The following is a 16,761-nucleotide window of genomic DNA, read 5'->3' on the forward strand; positions in this document are numbered from 1 at the left end:
AAAAAAAAAAAAAAACCCACTTCCACTTCACCCCTCTGTTCGTTCAAAATACCTGTCCAGCTGAGCCTTAAACTTATTTAGGCTATCAACCTCCACCACAAGGGATGGCAGTCTGTTCCACCAACCAACCACCCACTGGCTAAAGGCAAATTTCCGCACGTCTATCCTACATCTGTCTTTCCTCAATTTGAATTTATGCCCTCTCAGGTGATTTTTCTGAGCTAGAGGAAGAATCCCATCAGCATTGAGCATGCTTAAACCATTCAAGGCTTTATACACCTCTATCAGATCACCTCGCTGGTGCCTAGTCTCCAGACACTGTAATTTGCAAAACTTAAGCCTTTCTTCGTAAGAGCACCCCTTTGTTCCATTCACTAATCTTGTTGCCCTTCTCTGTACTCGTTCCAGCAGCTCTACATCCTTCTTGAAATGAGGCCTCCAGACCTGTATACAGTACTCTAGGTGTGGCCTGACCATTGTCTTATACAATGGAATAATCACCTCCTTATCCCTGCTGGAAAAATTCCTGTATATCATTGACAATACTCCATGAGCTGCTCTTGCAGCCCGTCTGCACTGCTCAGAGAACTTCATATCTGCCTGCACAACCACCCCCAGATCCCTTTCATTCTCTACCACTGTCGGTGTAGAACCACAGAGTTGATACGTTGCTCTGGGGTTGCTGTTTCCCATATGTAGTACTTTACATTTGTGAATGTTAAACTTCACTTGCCACCTCTCAGCCCATCTGCTTAACCTTTCAAGATTCTGTTGCAGCAGCATACTGTCAGTAGTGTCCTTAACAACCTTGCTAACCTTTGTATCGTCTGCAAACTTGGACATTAAGCTTGATATTCCATCATCAATATCATTTATAAATACAGAAAACAACAATGGACCCAACACTGAACCCCGAGGGACTCCACTAATAACATTAGTCCAAGATGAGCGGTGTCCATTGATTATCACTCTCTGTCTTCTCCCCCTCAACCACCCCTTTATCCATAGCAGCAATTTGCCTCCAATGCCACACTGCTCCACTTTGTGCAGCAGTCTGCCATGTGCATCAGTATCAAAAGCGTTTCTAAGATCCAAATATATAATATCAAAGTTATTTCCTGCATCCAGTTCTTTTGTTTGATTGATTTGATTTGGTAGTTGTTGGGGCATCGGCTTCTGTGGCCATATTGCACATCCCAAGGTTTTTGCAGTACTTTCATCCAAGCCCGAGGCGGGAATCGAACCCGCGACCTTTGGGTTGCCGGGCAGAGTTCTTTTGTGACTGCATCATAGTATCCAGTGAAATTGGTCAGGCAAGACCTTCCTTTAACAAAACCATGCTGTGTCCGAGCTGGGTCCATTAATTTTCCTGGAACAGAAGTTAAACCAACTGGTCTGTAATTACTCGTGTCATCCTTCAATCCCCCTTTGTGAATTGGGGATACATTTGCACATCTACAGTCCGTGGGAACCTCCCCTGAGTCTAAGGATGCTCTCATAAGTTTGACTAAGGGTTTGCTTAGTTGCTTTGCCGCCTCCTTTAATATAACTGGATAGATCCCATCCACCCCGGGTGCCTTTTTTATGTTTATCCTCAACAATTTCTCCTCCACTTTCCTCTCAGTTATTACAAAATCATCTAGCTCACTGCCAGAGTTTACTTCACCTTTGGCATTCGCCTTCCTGAATAACTCCTATCATCGGTAAAACTATGGATAGGATTTCCAGTCAAAGGAAGAAGGTCATTAATAAACAAGAGGAAAAGAGTGGGGGGAAAGAACTGAACCTTGGGGAACAACAGCATTAGTGGAGAAGTTAGAAGACAGAGGGCCATGTACCATCACCCGCAGTGAACAGTCAGAGAGAAAACTGGATGACCAATTACAAAACAGTTGACAAACCATTAGATGTAAGCTTATTTAAAAGATCTTTATGCCAAACACAATGGAAAGCCTTTGAGATATCAAGAGCAATTGCTTGAGTTTCACCAAACTTTTCCATTGAATGCGATTATAGATGGGTAACATAAGCCAGAATATCACCAGTGGATCGACACTGACGGAATCCATACCGGCAATCATTGATCAGATGGATGTTTTCTAGATAGTTTAAGAGTTGGTGGTTAATTGATTTCTCCATTACTTTAGAAAGTATAGAAGTAATTGCAATGGGACGATAATTGGATGGGAGGGATTTGTCATCCTTTTTAGAAACTGGCTGGATATGAGTAAAATTTCCAAGCAGAAGGAAAGCCACATTGGAATAAGAAAGTGATAAAAGGAGATACAGAACAGAAGTTCAGGAGCACAGGTTTTGAGAACAAGAGGAGAAATACCATCAGGACCTGGAGTTTTGTTAGCATCAAAATTCGTCAAAATCTTTCTGACATCCTTTTGACGGAAGACCACAGGAGGCATTGAATGGAATGTACTGGATATGGTGGGAGACGGTTTACCAAGGTCATCATTACACGAGTTGGAGGAAAAATAGGTTGCCAGCAGGTCAGTTTTATCTTTGGCTGAAGTGGCAATAGAACCATTTGGTTTTGACAAGTGCGGGAACAGAGATGGGCAAAAGTTGCGTCCAATAGCTGTGGCAAGAGACCAGAATGTTCGGCTACCATTAGGGCAAGAAGCAAGTTTTCTATTCTTAGCCTGTTCGAAATATAGTTTGCACTGATTAATAACTGCTTTACAATTGTTGTGAGTTTTGGTGAAGGCAGAAAATGAACCTGGAGATTTGGATGCAAGCCAATTACGATATGCAACATTCTTCTCATGAACAGCCTTAGTACATTTATTAGAAAACCAAGATTTAGATAAAGGACGAAATTTTAAGGTGAAGTGTGGAATAAAGGATTCCATTCTTACAAGAATAATTTCACTGACACGATCTGAGCAAACGTTGACATCGGAATTTAAAAACAGTAATCTGACCAAGGAAAAGAAGAAAAGAAATTACGCCGATTATCCCATTTTGCATTCTTGTAATGGTAAACAATACGAGGTTGAGAATGGCCACGATAGAAAGGCTCCATTGGAGAAGAGACCATCATGAAGTTGTGATTCAGGTGCCTAGGGGACAACTCACCTCGACCGTGTACTTAGAAGGGTTGTTTATGAGAAGACCAAAGCGTGTTGGCTGTGTTGTTAGGATTGTCCGGTATTCCGGTAGGCAAATGAATAATCTGTGTGAAGTCATTAGTAATTGCAAAAGCCTCAGCGACCCGAAGCCAGCTGGAGTTGTGAACATTAAAATCACCAAGGAAAATTACCTCACTGTTAGGAAAGTTGGACTGGAGAAAGTCAAGTTTGAAAGAGTTCTAAGTGATTAGTGGAGCTGGGAGAATCATAGGGGCAACAGATGAATTTGACCGAATGTGGTAGAGAGATTTTAAGTCAGAGAAGATCGAAAAGAGAAGGTTCCAAATTACTAAGTCTCTGACAGGGGATATCAGAACGGAAATATGCACAGATACTATCTTTGAAGCGAAAGGAATCATACACGAATAATTCGGACAACTGAGGTGAGCAGCGGTTGAATCAACCGATAACTGGGATTCTGTCAGAAAAAGTCCATGTGAGTTTGGCAGACTGTAAGTGGAAATGTACATCATCGGAATTAGAACTGAGACCATGTAAACTGAGTGATCACTGAATTATGACCACCTACCTAATACTTCGTAGGTCCTCCTTTTTCCTCATTACAGCAGATATCCGACGTGACATTGATTCAACAAGATGTCGGAAGCGTTCGGGAGGAATGGCCATGTTGTGTGTAATGCGCCCAGCAATGCAGGTATGAAGGTGATTGGTTTATCCAGATGCCTGATATGCCTTTCCATAAAAAAAAAAAAAAAAAAGGTAAACTGCAGCCATTAGCAAACCACTGCAGGATGGAAGCCTCCTAAACAATTCATGTTGAGGGAAATGGACCATAATCTGCCACGCTGGTCCAGTGCGGGTTGGCAGATCGACCGTATTTAGAAGTCAGGGGCTTGAACCCCGGTCTACTCAAGGAGCGTGTGCTAATGCACTCCCACTCCTGACCACTCGGCTACGGAGTCCCACAAGTGGTCTATGGGATTGATATCGGTGGTGGAGTTCGGAGGCCAATCGATATGCTGGAAGTCAGAACTGTGTTCTTCAAACCATTCCTGAACAACAAGTGCCCGATGACTTGGTGCATTGTCATCTTGGAAGACACCAAGCAAAATAAACAAACACCCTTATGCAAAATAACACAAAAAAACGCACGGTAAAATTCACTTAGGAGGCTGTAAATATGTAAATAGCTATCCCCTTGGACTATACGGGTCGTTATGCCTTAGAAAAGCTATACCGGCCCAGTCCAATCCCTTAGACTGGGTCGGTATAGCCTATGGCAGATATAAGCTAGTCTGTAATCAGGTCACGAAGGAGGTTAGGCAGGCGAAGGCAGATTGCGAGAAATCTTTGGCAAAAGATGCTAAGAAAACAGCAAGGATTTCTTTACTTATATAAACTCTAAAAGGAAGGGGATGAATCTGATTGGTCCACTTGATATCGATGGTTCGACTGTTGATGATCCTGCTCAGATAGCAAACAAACTGATTGAGTATTTTGCATCTACATTCACACATGAGGAGTTATTAAGGTTTGAAAATGGCAGAAGGTTATCAAATTGAAGCAGGGTGCTTAATGATATTGGAATAACTGAGAGCAAAGTGGAGCAGAAATTGTTGAAGTTAAACATAAGAAAAGCACTTGGGGTGGATGGGATCTATCCAGTTATATTAAAGGAGGCGGCAAAGCAACTAAGCAAACCCTTGGCCATAATTATGAGAGCATTCTTGGACTCAGGGGAAGTTCCCACGGATTGAAAATGTGCAAATGTATCCCCTATTCACAAAGGTGGATCGAAGGGTAACACGAGTAATTACAGACCAGTTAGTTTAACTTCTGTTCCGGGTAAAATAATGGAGTCACTGGTTAAAGATGCATTGCAGGATCATCTAGACAAGACTGCAGCAATAATTCAGACACAGCATGGGTTTGTTAAGGGAAAGTCTTGTTTGACAAATTTGATTGGTTATTATGATGTGGTCACAAAGGAACTGGATGCAAAAAATAATTTTGATATCATATACTTGGATTTCAGGAAAGCTTTTGACACTGTTGCGCATGGAAGACTACTGTACAAATTGGAGCAGAATGGTATTAAGGGTAAGTTGCTACAATGGATAAAAGGATGGTTAAGTGGGAGAAGACAGAGGGTGGTAATCAATGGGTGCTGCTCTTCGTGGACTAATGTTATTAGTGGAGTCCCACAGGGTTCGGTGTTGGGTCCAGTGTTGTTTTGTATATTTATCAATGATATTGATGAAGGTATATCAGGCTTAATGTCGAAGTTTGCGGATGATACAATCGTTGGAAGGGTTGTTAATGACAGTAATGGCAGTGTGCTACTGCAACAGGATCTAGATAATTTGGGCTAAGAAGTGGCAACTGAAGTTTAACATTGACAAATGCAAAGTACTGCATATGGGCAGAAGTAACCCCAGAGAAACGTACCAACTGTGTGGTACTACACTTAAGGTGGGAGAAAATGAAAAAGACCTGGGAGTAATTGTGCAGTCAGATATGAAGTTTTCTGAGCAATGCACACAGGCTGCTATGAATTTTGCTAGCAGGGAAAAGGAGGTGATTGTCCCTCTGTATAAGGCAATGGTCAGGACACGCCTTTAGTAGTGCGTACAGGTCTGGAGGCGTCATTTTAGGAAGGATTTGCTTGAGCGTTGAGTTGCTTGAGCGTGTACAGAGAAGGGCAACAAGATTGGTGAGGGGAATGAAAGGATTCTATTACCAAGAGAGGCTTAAGTTCTACAAATTGCTGTGGCTGGATTATTAGGCACCTGCGCGGTGATCTGATTGAGGTGTATAAGGCCTTGAATGGGTTGAGCACGCTGAATTCTGATGGGATCCTTCCACTTGCTCAGATTGCGAACCTAAGGGGGCATAAATTCAAATTAGAAAGGACAGATGTAGAATAGATGTGCGGAAATTTGCCTTTAGCCAGCTGGTGGTTAATTGCTGGAACAAACTTCCATCTGTCGTTGTGGAAGTTGATAGGTTGAATAAATTTAAGGAGGAACTGGACAGGCATTTGAAGGGAATTGTGGGATTTTTTTTTTTTTTTTTTTTTTGGCTGATGGTGCATAAGCTCATACAATTGCTTTCTTGCATCACATGCCACTACTACTATTACTATAGCAAAGCTAAATCATGTAAATAACGTATATAAACGTCATATTTATCAATAATCACTACATATTCTATATTTCTTATATATATATGAAAGCGCAGCATTGCAATACCGAAGGTTTTCTCCCGACCTCAACCCTCTCATGACTCGCAAAATACCGTATTTCCCCATGTATAAGACGCACCTTAATTTTGGAGCCCGAAATTTGAAAAAAAATGTATTACATAAAGTTGTTGAACTCAAGCTTTATTCATTATAAAATTCATACAATTCATCACTGTCAAAACTCCCATCCATTAGCTTGTCCTCATCTGTGTCTGATGACGAATCACTGTCTTCATATATTGCCTCGTCCTCAGTTCCATCTATGGCATTTGAAATGCCACACTTCTTAAATGACTTGACAACGATCTCAATCTTGATATTATCCCAGGATCTTTTCATCCAGGTACAAACTTCTCCTATAGTTGGTTTCTTCACTCTTCCTGCTGGTGTCAAATTGTCCCCAGAAGACTTCATCCATTGGTTCCATTCGTCTCTCATGGCAGCTTTGAAGGGTTTGTTAATGCTGACATCAAGTGGTTGGAGCTGGGATGTCAAGCCTCCAGGTATGACGGCAAGTTTTGTTTTTTGCTCTGCAGCAATCTTCTTTGTATTTTTTGTTATGTGTGCCCTGAACTGATCAAGCACCAATAGGGCAGGTGTGCGTAAGAGCCCACCTGGTCTCCTGCTCCAAACTTTCTCAAACTTTCTTCATCCCATCCTGATCCATCCAACCCTTGTCATGAACGTGGACAATCACTCCTCGAGGAATGTCTTCTTTTGGCATTGTTTTGCGTTTGATAATCAGCATAGGAGGCAGCTTGATTCCGTCGGCACAACAAGCTAGAACAACTGTATAATGGCTCTTTTCATGTCCAGTTGTCTTCACAGTTACAGTTTTCACTCCCTTCTTATCAACAGTTCTGTTACTTGGGACATCAAATTGAAGGGGGACTTCGTCCATATTTGCAATCTGTCCCAACTCAAACTGATGTGTCTTCCGACATTGAATGACAAAACGATGAAATTCAAGGACCTTCTGCTCATAGCTTTCAGGCATCTTTTGGGCAAGTCTGGTGCGTGTACGCATGCTTAGTCCATCCCGTTTCCTGAACCTGAAGCACCAATTGTGTCCTCCTTTGAAATCAGTAACTTGGTTTTCATCAGCAATTCTTCTTGCCTCATGCTGAACCATCTTTGTGGACACAGGAATTCCAATTGCCCTTTGCTCTTCAATCCATATCTTCAATTCCCTCTCTAAATCAGGCCAAACAAACAAATAAATAACATTATTAAATCGGAATATTGAAGTATTAAATTAAATAAAATCAATTGACTAGTATATATATATATATATATAAAAGGATTTCTGCTGTTACAGTTCATTTTTGTTTGTGTAGATGGCAGCACTCATCAAACATGGCGGTGACAATGGAAAAAGATTTTCGTCTGCTCTCATATCGAAGCAAATAACGTTGCTGAGTCGTCAGGGTAAAAGTGCAATAGCAAACGCATTTGAGTTGATCGTAGTTTGAGTCGACGTGACTGATAAATATGGTACTTATTGATTAATTTATTGATCGAAATGATTAATTGTATCCGATAATGATTCTGCTGATTTAAATTATATTAATAATTTAAATCAGCCCAAGATTTCTTCAATCAAAGAAATCATTGGCTATTACACGTAACGAGGTTTGAACCATACTGCGGACCTCATGGAAAACTTGGCCGATTTAACAAGATTCCAATTGAAGAGCATTAATTAAATTGCGTTTCTTAACTATTCATATTTATGTCTCTTGGGGTTCCAATATTTTTGATAACATAGTATATAAGTAATAATGATTGGCGTTTTAATCACCAGCATAACTTCCCAGCTGCATCCTTCATAAATTATTTCCGAAATGGAAAAATTCAATGTTTGATGCATAATTATTAATTATAAAAAAATTAAAATTAAAATATATTTCTTGATTTATTTCCTGAACCTGAAGCACGTAAATAAATCGTAATATATCGTAAATAAATGAAGAAATATATTTGTTTATCGTCTAAAATAAGTTTCAAGTTCTGGAATTTTATTCGAATCCTTTAACTTCGTATCACCTTATTAAATTCTGGAAAGTACACGCACTCGTAAGTTTGTTTTTCAACGCATCCATGAGGATTTGTTTCAATTATCTTCCCCTTCAATTGGACATCCTCACGCAAGATGTTTCTAATCACTTTGGAACTTGCCATCAAGTAAGATGCACTGTATAGAAGAAAGGTATAGTCATGTGGAGATAATTACCTGGAAGGCCCTTCTCTCAAGTAACCGTGTTCACTCCACCGGGAGAATAAGTCACGTGGAATTCCCACAAGTATTTCACCAGGAGAATTGTACAAGTTAAGGACAAAAGCAAAACTTGCAGCCACATATCAGAGAGACAGTATCTGGCACAGAGTCAATCAAATGACCAATTTGAACACTGCCATCTGAGTGCATCAGGCATTAAGATATTTCGCCTCTGGAGATATTTCTGAAGCGAAAGTTTTTCATTCAAGAAAAACACTTCGTTTTTAAAAATATAATGCAATTATTTCTATATAAAAACATTTTAATTTGAAAGTTTAATTAACTTTCTTAATTTACTTACGTTAATTAATTAAATCTGAACTTTAATTACAATTTGATTCAATTTTTAAAATCGAACAGCTAGAACCGAAGTTAGGAACGATGTAACGTTTACGCCCTACGTACTCTACAATCAACGTTAGTGACTGAGTTAGCATCATCCTGGAAGTGACGTCATTTCCGTCTCGCATTTTCGTTACCAATCGGTTTTACTTCTGTCCGAAAAATTGAGTAGGTGCTGCCAAAGATGTTTTCACATCAAAAGGGTTCAGGTGAGATCAGTGGGTCTGTTCATTAGGTACGCTCTTTTAATTTCCTTCCTGTGTATTTTAGCAGAATCCCTGTGAGGAGCCAGAAACCTTCGAGAGTTTATTTTATTCAAAAAAAAAAAAAACACACCATTCAGATACATTCAATCGACATCAAAGCTCGTCTACCCTTATTTCGTATTGAGTCTAAACTTAGAAAACAATTTGCGATTTTGCAAGTCTTCTGTAAGAAAAACATTGAAAAACATCGAAGATTCCTACTGCGCTTTGCTTATCATTATCTAAAAGCTCTGTGATGTATATCGAGAGAGACATTTCGGATTTTCGTAAGCTTCCTTCCCTTGATGGAAGAGATATTTTGAGAGCTTTGTACTTACATCTGAAAAGTTTGATGGATTCATTCTCTTAATGTAGAGGGCCATTTGGATATGCATTTTATGGTATTTCTTAAGAACAAAGAACTGTAAAAAATGCAGAACGGTTATTATTTAAGAGCGAATGCGAGCCCATTTTTAAGGGGCCATGTGACCTGAATCAAGCCAGTGATGTGAAGTGAACTGGACACAAGACAGAAAAGTTGATTTATTCCATTTTTAAATATTCATTGAGAAATTAAAGTATTGGACTGCAGAAAATGATATGTATGGTGATAAAGCATCATAAATAATGCATCAATTTGCAAACCAATTTAATTTCTTTTTTCCGATACTTTTAGTCTCACGCGTTGCTCTGGTTCCATTGAATGTTCAGAGGGGAGAAAAGAGATGGATCGAAATTATTTCGTCGAGTTTTTGTTACAAGATTATTTCTATGATTAATGACTGCATCAAGAGGTATTACTTTTGTCGATTCGCTTATTTATTTCCGTTTCTTATTCTCCTTCCAAACATCTTATCTGGATCACTACCGGTTTCTCTTGGCAGAGCATCTATCTTCTGATTTCACGGTCACGCGCCTTTAAAAGACTGTCCTTGATCGTAATCTGCTTTTCAGCTAACCAGCAAGAAAAAAAGAAGACATTTTCTTTCTAATTGTCCTTTTTTCCAGACGTTTTTACATAAGATTAATGATAATATAATGACAATGCCATATGATAATTCATACTTTAAGAAAAGGAAGATGGTGTTTACATCAATTTACAATTAGAAAAACAATTAATAAAACTTGTAAATTCAAGAATGCATAATTAAATTTAATATTTAATTTTTCCTTTTATTTTAGGTCTCTGAATCACTGACTAGTGCAGAGTAGTGGTAAGCCTTCAACCATTTCGAGACAACTTGTGACGTAGAATATCGATCTGGAAAGAGATTGAAGTATTTCATCATTTGCACGATGTACTTGAGACGTGAAACCATTTTAAAATAGGACAGAGCTGTAGTAAATTTCGGAGAACGTCCCTGGAAACTGGGGATGTTGGCAACAATATCTACCATGAGCTGCTTGTATCCCTCAGATGCTTTTAATATGTCACAAACGCGATGTACATTGGTTCCTGAGTACGTGTTCGAGACTCACAGATATGTACAGGTTAAAAAGGATAGCCAAAGAATGATCGAATTGTGCTTGGGGGCAGAAGATGCCCATACCTCTGCCTGCAGCATATAAAAGCTGAAAGCATACTGTGTCTTTACAATTGCATAATCCTGATTAGTTCCAACTATTCTTGCTATCTATGATTATGGATTTGCAGATACTGCATTCAAAACAATAATTTTCTTATTTTTGTTCAGCAAATCAGAATTACAGTTAACTCTACGGTATTTCAACACCATATCTAACACCAATGCCTGTAGCTCACAGAAATTTTCTTTGCTCTCTACTCTTTCATCTCTCACGTTCATCCTCAAGTAAAACAACCTTAACGTCGCGTGAGTTAAGTCAATCAATCACACCTTTGTTCCTTACTTCTAATGGTACAGCCCTACTCTACAGACTTGTATGAACCATTAGGAATAATAAGTTAATCAGCATCCATCTCTACTTAGAGAAAGCTTCTCTTTCTGCTCCTCTGTTGCTTCTCACGGTCATTGCAGACAATCGCCGTTTTTTCTTAGCTGGAACTCTCCTAGAACGTGTGCTATTCAAAGTAAAGTCTTTAGCTTCCAGAGCGTGTTGGACACAGCGTAGTCGGCGTGGTCACATCCATCGAAATTTAAGAAATTCTTATTCTTAAACTACTCTGTCACTGCATTCATCTCATCCATCTTACGCCAAGTTTTCTTGATGGACTTTACTTCTCTCTTCTTCCGCGTGCAGCATCCACTCGCGGCTCATGATTTTTCTTCTCTCCATCACTCTATACTGCCCATCTTGACCATCTCGACCTCCGGTCCTCACATCACTTCTCTCTTTTTGCTTCGCTACCAGGTTTTCGTGTCGTCCAAAGCCAAAGTAGCTTGACATTCAGCAGAAACATTTTCACCCTTCATATCTTTCTCTGTTTCCATCTCTAGCTTTACAATTTCGTATAAAATCGGGTGGTTTGATTTGTTTATGTTTTGAAGTGCCTGCATTACACTGACAGAATCTGCGTAAATATTTCCTTTATGGTGTTGAATGGTTTGGAATCGTTCATGTTTCTGGAGGATGAATTTATTCAACCTCCAGGACGATGTCACGAAGTAATGACACAAAACACAAGACGGTTTCCTTCTGTAGATGTCTGCGCCAAGAGATCTAGACAAACAGACGCAGCTGAAATGTTCCCCTATAACTAGATGATATTTTTGCTCTTCTTGGTGGCCTCATATTTTTTCTGAATGATCGCGAAAGGTCAAGTTCTGAAAGGCTAAAAATTGCACGGTACCAAAACGGTTTTCTTAAACATTAAGATACCGCTGTATTTGTGTTCTTCAGGGATAATCTTTTTTGTTTATCTTTCTCCTTACTGAGGAGAAAAACAGCTGGGGACTCAAGAACACGTGTTATGTGGGCATACACGGAGTGAAAATGATTTGAGCTGCCAATTGCTTTTTATTTCTATTTATTAATATTTTTATTCTCCATTAAAAGATTTCTTTTACCTTTATAGTAAATGGTCTGTTTTTTAATTTCTAAAGCATCCTGAATTATACACAGCGTGATTAAGAAAGAACAGGTTTAACTTCTTTCAAAACTTGGCTTCATTTAAAATTTGAAGTTTAGATGAATTAATATTTAATGGAACATTTTATAATGTTGGAATCAAGTATGCGGTGGATTCAATGAATATTTGTGTGTAGCTGTTAGCAGTTTACGGTATAAATATATGTACACTACACAAAGTGGACAGAAATCATGGGACACCCACCTAGTAATGGGTAGGCCCACCTTTCGCCCGAATAAGGACAGTCACACGGCGAGGCATCGAGTCCACTACTTCACGAAAGCGTTCCACAGGTATTTCCATCCACGCTTGCTGCACCGCTGTACATAATTCCGTCGCATTCCTGGGTGGAGGATCCAAAGCTCGAACGGACCTTTCCACAACACCCCAAAGATGCTCCACAGGGTTCATGTCCGGTGGACGGGGAGGCCATTCCATGGTGGTAAAATCTGTGGAATACCCTTCGAACCATGTTCTAGTCACCACTGCGCTGTGGGAAGGCGCATTGTCCTGCTGGAAGAGTCCATTTCCCTATGGGTGCACGATGGCCATGAAGGGATGCAGATGGTCTGCAAGGATGGACACGTAACCTGGACTGTCAGAGATGCGGCTAGACGTACCAGAGGTCTCAACGTGTGCCAGTTGAACAAGCCCCAGACCATTACCGACCGTTCACCTGCCTAACAGTTCCTTGTTAACATGACGGGTGCATAGATTCGTGCGGTTCCCCCCAGATACGCACCCTCCGGTCCGCTCGAAATAATTGGACACGGGACTCATCGGACCAGGAGACCCGTCTCCAATCATCCAAAGTCCAGTGCTGATGTTCTTTCGCCCAGTTGAGGCGTCGAATCCTGTGTCGTGATGTTAGCAATGGGACTCTGGTGGATCGGCGGCTCCCATAACCTATTCGGCTAATGATCACCTGATCACCTGGTCTTGGTGGAGTCGTTTCTGGCACCTCCCTCGTTGAAGTCCGCGGTGACACGTGCCACTGTCGCTCTCCGTTTGGCTGAAACAATGCGAGACAGACGGCCACATTCATCCACCACCTTTCTCCGCCCACAGCGCCGTCCACGATGGGATGTTATTCCAGAAAAGGCGTATTCCCGATACACTCTTGATACTGTCGAATGGGGATAGTGCAATTTTGTACCACCTCCGCGATAGAGTGACCAATGCGTCGGGCACCCACTGTCATCCCTCTTTCAAAGTCGGTTAACTCAAGACGTTTATTCATACTATCACCGAATTACCGTGTACGTGAATGCACTGTGCCTATATATTTGCAAGCGGAGGGTTCGTCCACTAGCGAGAGGGATGACAGTTGCCTTGCCCAGGAACAAAATATGCCATGAATTCTGTCCTTTTAGTGTATAAACTAGTATTACTTCAGAATTCTATAAAAGTACATGTGTGAGGTGTAGCAATAAAGTTCGGTAAGTTTTAAAATATACGGAAATGCTATGTGGTAGTTTAAAACTTGGTACAACAGATGGTGGTGCAGATATTGTCCAGTAGGCTGACAGGTTGTAAGTAACAACCGGTTTCATTAGTAGCGTTATCGTCCCTTAGAAGTGAAGATATTCCCGATGACCCGAGAAGTGGGTGTCAGTCAACATTTCGAAATGAGGACAGAGTTGCAAAAGTTGAGGAAATTGTAGCAAAAGGTTGTCGTTTGACCCTTAGAATGATGGTCGATGAGTTGGATATGAATAAGGAGACGATTAGTCAAATTCTGCACGAAGATTTAGGGGAAAAAATGACTGACGAATGAGCAGAACTGCCGAAGCGTCAGAGCGTGAAGTGGATTTCAAAATCATCACCAAAGCCCAAAACGTTTCGTTTACAGATGTCCAGGATCAAGACGATGTTGATCATATTTTTCGACAGGATGTGATTCACCAGGAATTTTTACGTGAAGGGGAGAGAATCAATGCCGCTTTCTAAATGCGGGTTCTTCCAAAACGATTGAAGCGTATTTCCTGGGTGAGGGCGCAATTTCGAGAGAAAGGTAGCTAGTTCTTGTTGCACGACAATGCCCCCGCCCATTCCGCATTTGTTGTGAAGACATTTCTGACGAAACATCCATCCACCATACTCTCGCGATTAGCATTAGCGGACTTCTTCCTCTTTCCCAAAATGAAAACTGCCCTCAAAGGAAAAATATTTCAGGATGTTGAGGACATAAAGTAAAACATAACCGCCCAATTGAGCATCATCTCTTTGGACGTCTTCGCTGACCCTTTTCAGAAACTTTTAGAACGATGCAATAAGTGTATTCAATCAGGTGGTGATTACTCTGAATAAAAAGTAAAAGCAGTTTTGAATTTCTTCATTTTATTTGAGACAATATTGTCGCGCAACTTTCGAATAGGCGAGTACATCTTCTCATAGGCTTGTTCCAATTTGTAGAAGTCGGTGGAGCATATATTTGGATGCTTTTAGAACGTTTCGAGTTTTTTTTTAAAGGAAAAGAAACAATTTTTGTTTGATATTTTGTTTGCTTTTCTATCCTCTTGTCAAGTTCTTTAAAACACGAAATTGCATTTAAAAGGAAAGTGCCCACGAGCGTTTTTTGGTTAGCATTCTCATCGCCTTTAGACTTTCACAGCGTGTTTGTCTTAGGTATTACAAGCCGAGTTTCTCAGTGAATAGACTCTTCTCTTCAGGCAAACTGAGAAGTTATAGGAATCATGTATTCTTGTAAATTTAACCTCCTTTCAGTAGTACAGCGACATCAACACCCAAAGCCACTTAGGCTTTCGTTTGAAATAGCTAAATTTTAAAGATTGCTAAAAATAAAAATACCGCAAATGTTTAGAGACGATTTTGTTTTTAGATATAGATTAGGGGTGTTCGCAAAGGTGTGAAGTTCCCATTGAAGTTCATCGCACGATGAGGTTTGGTTAACACTTCTTGAGTACAGAACAGGATGGTTTTAAGCAGGTTTACAGCAAAGAAGTTATTTGATAATCCAACATGCCTGAAATGAAATGCAATACATCTAACTTGCTTTCATTCTATGCATTCTTTACTGTGGAAAATACAGAGAAACGTTTCAACGCCTGACTACGTACTTTAAGAATCTTTCACGTGGTTGTCATTTATCACTGGTAGCTTATCACCTGAAATTCTACTTTACGTGAGGGGGCAGTAAATCACACCTCTGGGAGTAGTAGTTTATCAAGTGTTACCGTTTGAAAGCCAATGCGCTTGAAGCAGCTTTCTCTCAGCGAGAAACTGGCCAGGGGCGTAAAATCGGAAAGCTTCAGAGAACGTGTTGGTGTAATGTGCCGTGTGTATTGCTTCCTTACACGCACGTACGCACCCACACACAGTACTGACAGCTCAGATGACGAATTTCCATCGCAATCAATCGACAGAAAAGAGCATTAATGATTAGCTGAACGTGTCACAACTTATCACAACAGAAAACAGCATTGGTTGAACATGTCACAACAAGTACAAAATGCACGTTTGAAAGGTAAGAAAACTTAAAATCGCTGGGGAAGAAGAGACTTTTTTATTTATTTAATTTCCTCGGCCTTTCATCTTGAAAAGGATCATTTTGAGACCGAAGAAACAAATAAAAACGATCAAAGAAACCAATAGAATTTAAGTTATATGCAACAGAATACCAATTTAATTAAAAATTAGAACTGAAATTGTGAGTTAAAATAGCATATTAAAATTGTGAATTAAAAATAGTATTCAAAATAGAAATAAATTGTGAATTAAAAATAGCATTAAATAATATTAAAATTGTGAATTAAAAATAGCTTAAAATAGAATTTAAATTGTGAAGTAAAAATAGCTTAAAATAGAAATAGAATTGTGCATTAAAAATAGCATTAAAATAGAATTTAAATTGTGAAGTAAAAATAGCGTTAAAATAGAAATCACTATTTCTATTTTAGTGCCATTTAAGGTTAAATTAGAATTTAAGTTATATGCAACAGAATACCAATTTAATTAAAAATTAGAACTGAAATTGTGAGTTAAAATAGCATATTAAAATTGTGAATTAAAAAGAATATTCAAAATAGAAATAAATTGTGAATTAAAAATACCATTAAATAATATTAAAATTGCGAGTTAAAACAGAATTAAAATAGCATTAAATAATATTAAAATTGTTAATTGAAAATAGCATTTAAAATAGAAATAGAATTGCGAATTAAAAATAGCATTAAAATAGAATTTAAATTGTGAAGTAAAAATAGCGTTAAAATAGAAATCACTATTTCTATTTTAGTGCCATTTAAGCTTAAATTAGAATTTAAGTTATATGCAACAGAATACCATTTAAATTAAAAATTAAAATTGTGAGTTAAAATAGCATATTTAAATTGTGAATTAAAAATAAAATTAAATAATATTAAAATTGTGAATTAAAAATAGCTTAAAATAGAAATAGAATTGTGCATTAAAAATAGCATTAAAATAGAAATCACTATATGTATTTTAGTGCCATTTAAGCTTAAATTAGAATTTAA

This window comes from Mastigoproctus giganteus, chromosome 8 (assembly GCF_048544385.1).
Source record: "Mastigoproctus giganteus isolate SK-2022 chromosome 8, ASM4854438v1, whole genome shotgun sequence".
In the NCBI taxonomy this organism is placed as follows: domain Eukaryota; kingdom Metazoa; phylum Arthropoda; class Arachnida; order Uropygi; family Thelyphonidae; genus Mastigoproctus; species Mastigoproctus giganteus.